At 33.6% G+C, this 5,433-nt stretch overlaps 1 long non-coding RNA gene across 1 annotated transcript; it reads right to left on the bottom strand.

Annotated features, from left to right (window-relative positions):
* Positions 1 to 800: 800 nt before the first annotated feature.
* LOC127834615 (uncharacterized) lies at positions 801 to 3,358 on the bottom strand. Its single transcript, XR_008028026.1, has 3 exons — positions 3,264 to 3,358; positions 1,217 to 2,293; positions 801 to 856 (listed from the first exon to the last, which is right to left on the bottom strand). It is a non-coding gene; the product is annotated as an uncharacterized LOC127834615 (long non-coding RNA).
* Positions 3,359 to 5,433: the final 2,075 nt, after the last annotated feature.

Raw genomic sequence — 5,433 nt, forward strand, 5'->3', positions numbered from 1 at the left:
TACGTTGTCCTTCCTGGGAGTTATGAACTCATCCATATCCACATTAACGATAAATTCAGATTCTGGTTTATTGCGATACAAGCAATCCTGAAGCTGTGCGAGTTGTCCTACATAGTGAACATCTTTAACTGGTATTGGCCATTGCACGATTTCGACTATGTTCCGCTCCGCGTACATGTGTAGGACACAACGTACGTTTTCAGCTGATGAATAATTGTACACAAAAAACTTCTCTGCCCCTAATAGCAGATTTAGTTCAACCCATTCCACAAGCGAATAAGCGTCGCTGAAATTTCCAAACAACGGCATCAGGCATACCGTAAACTTTCGTTTGTACGACTTTGGTGTTCCGAACATTTTTTCGACTATCAATTTAGACGGTTGTTGGCAGCTCGTTTGGACGACTGACGCATACGCTGGCTGTCCATTCGGCGAATAACATCGGAACAGAGACGAAACATATCTGTAAAACATCAGGTCAAAAGTTATAATCGACTACACGCGTAACTGCATACATAAGCTTTAGTGATATTCAAACATCCATCAGACGTTTAATATTTTGTGATAAAAAAAGATAGAACCCATTGACAGCACATTGTTCTTTATGTTTATGTTTATTCAAAGTTTTGTTTATTACTTTCGGATTGTATTATTGATCGTATTTCTAGTATAAGAAACCGTCATCGCATATTTAACCTCTGAAGAAATGAAGGATCATCCACTTTTGGTATTATGACTTGTTATATAAATACCATACTGTGTGTTCATATTAAAATCCAAATTTTCTTGTTGAGCTATCTTACCTTATGCGGATTGTCGGAAGAAATAACGGATTGGCAGATAAACAATCGGTAACCTACAGCCGAATGTGAATAACAAGCTTCTTGATATTAGGTTAAAGAAAAAATTGAGTTCTTAAATTATCAAATTTGATCTTTCTTTGGTAAAACTTGCATAACATTTGCTTTTAAGTGAAAAACAAAATGTCTGACATAATAATCACATGTAAATTCCAAGTTTAATTAAATTAACTACAGTACGTTTTCGGAAATGAAAGGATCCTTATTTGTGGACGAACTGACTATAGAACAAAAGCAAGGACAGACAGATGGGCGTCGGTAGACTGAGAGTAAACATCAGTCCTCATGCGATAATCGGTAAAGACTTTTACAGACAACCCGGTACGGGCCTAATAAAACACGCTGAACACGCTGACCTTTGTCCATTGTGTGGTGTGAGTTCTTAATGCATTTGTAAACCGCTCTCTTCCATTCTTACGAACGTCCCGTTTCCATGCGCGAACCACAGCTGGCATGTACCTCGAACTGCACTTGATTTGAGTCCCACGAGTACCACATGCTTGGCTGCGTGTTCGTAGTAAGCAGAAAACACGAACGTAGAATTGCTGGTATCAACTGGAATCCAGGTGGCTTTTCTGAGCATATCTTTGTTGATATAAATGTTTGTCAAGCATTTGCTATTGAAATACATGGGCCTTGAATTTGAGTCCTTGACTGGTGCCGCGGAGCTTCCGGTTGTATTATTGTCATAATTAACGTGATGACGTAATATCGATGATTGGAGAAACAATTCATTGTATTGTATGTGTTGAGGTGGAAACAAAACCATCAAAATTATTATTTGGGATAATGTCAAAAAAATGAAAATACACAAAACGCGCTGTCGCATTTTCAACAACAAGGAAGGCGTACAAAAAAAGAACTACACAAATTAGCTGGATGGAAATTAGATATCAATTATCAAAAATAAATTTGAGTGTTTAAGTAAAATGTATAATATAAATTCATGCATTTAAAATGCAAGGACATGTATCTATATTGGCATATACATATTTACCACAGCATTAACAATAATCAAATAATAAGGTCAAACAAACTCAAAGCAAAGTACGCTACGGATCATGAAGTATTTCCTAAATTACAAGTCAAACTTTCACAGTAACCTAAGCGATCCATACAAACAAATAACGGCGAATATGTTGATGCAATTTTTAGCTTAACGTTGCTTATTAGAAAAGTTTATTTAATTTGACAAAACAACAACAACAACGGTAAGTCAAATTAATTACAACGTTGAACAATACTCGTCCTTCAATCATAGCGACCGTTTCAATTTAAATTGAGTTTCTTATAAGGAATGGCACAGTATGTTAATTCACATAACAATTCCTCCTTCCTGTGTATATTTATGTCTCTTCCATTTTAAATAACATTTAACAGAAGTGCGTTTCTCCATTTTAAATTAGAAAGGTCGTGCGGTTATCCATTCAACTCTGCAATGTAAAATATAGATATAGCGTATAAATATTCCGACATTGCATGTACAAATGCATATAAATCACTGCAATGTATCATAAAATAGATAAAGTGCAATACTTTATAGTCTCCTAATATGATGCCAATATGTTTATCTACGCAGCAGGAATAAGTTTGTAGAATCTTACAAAAAATATTAAATGCTAATATACATTGCGCTGTCTTTTTCCAATGTGACTAAAGGCTCGTTTCTGAGCGAATTACAGATGTGAAAGGAATACATCATTCACAACACGCATACCTAAAACCGAGCTGGGATACATGAAACAATAAACCTCTGTTAATAGAGCTCACACTTATCGAGTAAGTGTTTACAACATATCGTCAAATAAAGGATTAACCCTTTTCAACTTAGAAACGTATTTTGACGCATTTGTAGTCCCTTAGAAAGTTAAAGGTTTCATTTCCAACCCTTAGATACTGATGAGCAGCAAACAGCATAAAACCAAAACTGCTAGTTACTCGCAGGCTGTTCTGGTTTTATGCAGTTTGCACATAGCCATTGTCACTTTGCTTTTAAGTGGGAAAGGGTAAAGCACATTCTATGTCGTGCTTTATAAAATCACTATACAAAATGCAAACATGTGTACTACCGGATTTTTTACTTTTACTGTTGATATAGTATGTGTTTTAACAGACGTTAAAATAATTTTGGATTAACATTTTATTTAGTGTATTTTACTTTATTTATTTCGTGTTTCCTTTGCTAATGCAAATGTATATATTGTATTTCTTATCATATAATATTATGTTTTCTCTCTTATTGAGTTTAATGGTTAATTAAGTAGACTTTTGATCGTTCATTTCCCAATATGGAGTCTGCAATGTTAAACTTCGAACTTGGGTCGCACATAATGTTGAATACGATGGAAAAATAAAAATAAACACTGACGAAAAAACAGATATGACTGCATTTCAAAATCTTACTTGAAATAAATCCAAACGTACCCATATTCCAATAATTTAAAAATCATATTGGTCGATTTATGAACTGTCCACATTTATTGCAAAGTGAAGCAGACGACTGCAGTTGTGTAAACATTAAATTTATTGACAGCTCTTCATACAGGATATCATAGTAAATGTAAGGCAAAACATATTTTATTCGGATGGTTTTCGGACCGTCTTTTCAATCTGATGATTTTCAACGTTTCTTATTTTAGCATGAACCGTTTTTAAATATTAATAAAGACGATGTAAGCTTTTATGCAAACATTGATTTCAGATATGACTGATGCGACCTCACACGTTATAAAGTACAGAATTGATTTGTGTACAATAAATTACAGATGTACACAAACGACAGGTGTACTCAGTTATAACATTTTCTATTGTTACATTGTACTTAGTTTAAAAAATATATATTATAAGCTTGTTACACATTGAGGTGACAATCGTTTAACTGGCAACACCAGCCTTGTATATTTTCAAATATTACCCATTTTCTATAAAGGGCGCTCGACCCAAAGGTTTCACATTTCTTAAGGGAAAAGACGAGAATGCAATTAGAAAGTCTCTTTGCTGATGAAGTGGACATAAGAACAACATTTACCAGGTCCATTAGAACTTGTGTAGCATTGCCTATAGAGGAAGTGAGAATCGAGTTAGGAATGCGCTTCTTAATAAGAAATTTCCTCAAGTAGTATGTGGTTCCAGTTACATTCCGATTTTAAAACATAGAACTTCGATTATTTAATTACCGGAACTATCGATGCATGCCATTTTAATAATGATTTACCTGTTTACATTTCATGTTTTCAACATTTCCACAACCTTAGCCTAATGTTTATTCATCACGCACAAGTGTTCACTTTTTTCCTCGATGAGTAATCTGCTTGAAAACATAAATTATTGCGAAATAGTTAGTTGATCTCACCGTGTTTATAATATTATGCACGCTTAAAATAGAACTGATCGTGCTTGAAATCTAAGATATAATCAATTCATTTAAATATGCTTGCCAGGATACAAACGCTGATAAATTAAACATGTTGTTCACGTCAAATGCGATAATAAGATGGAAATTATAGTTCACTGATTCTTTTTTTAAAGGGCCTTTTTACAGTTTTTGGCATGTTTTGAAGTTTATCATTAAATGCTTTATATTGATAAATGTTAACATTGGATCTAAAAAGCTCCAGTAAAAAATCATGAATAAAATAAATAAAAAAATAAAATAAATCTCAGCAGGGCTCGAACCACTGATCCCTGGAGTCCTGGAGTAAAGTGTCTACGACTTAAACCACTCGACCATCCTTCCAGATACTATGGCAAATGTATTTTACAAAATATAGCGACAACAACATAACTGACTTCAAATTATTCATTCGTTTCGCGTTGCAACGCATTATAATTGTCATGTTTTAAATCGTCAAAAGATGCATATAATGGCTATTTTAGAGCATGGTAAATCTTCAGTATTTCTAAAGTATAAACTAAAACGAAAATTGGCGAATCTGAAACAATTTTTTTCAATTTTGTCAATTTACCCAAACCTGAAAAGGCCCCGTATATTTACGATACAGATTCATTGTGTATTACAACACTAGTCTTTGAAATAGTTTGTTAAAAAAACATAGGATTTAACATTTTTCAAGAGAGGAGATCATAATGAAACATACACGCCCACATGTGCATGAATGTTTCGCTTGGGCTGACCGGTGTCTATATAGTACTTTCAGAAGGAAAGTATATCTATATACAAAAACAAAATTGAAACAAATTGTTTCGGATTCGCTTATTATCGCTGTAGTTTGATACTTACGAGGAAGCGGTAACACGGAACATTTACTATGCTCTAAAATATCAGATGTATTCATCATTGATGATTTAAAACTTTTAAGTTTTAAAGCGATTCAAACGATTGGAGAGTTCTGTTGTTATCGTTATAGTTTGTTACATTACGAGGATTGCTTATATAAAGTATAGAATACACCCCTCATTATATAAGCGCGAATGACCGAGTGGTATAGTTTCTAAACTTTTATTCCAATAGTTAGTGTTTTGAGTCCAGTTAAGGATTACTTTTTTCCTGTTTTTAATTTTACTTTTTTTACTGGAGCTATTGAGTGCCAATGTTTACATTTTCTAGTTAAAA

Source organism: Dreissena polymorpha, chromosome 6 (assembly GCF_020536995.1).
Source record: "Dreissena polymorpha isolate Duluth1 chromosome 6, UMN_Dpol_1.0, whole genome shotgun sequence".
In the NCBI taxonomy this organism is placed as follows: Eukaryota; Metazoa; Mollusca; class Bivalvia; order Myida; family Dreissenidae; genus Dreissena; species Dreissena polymorpha.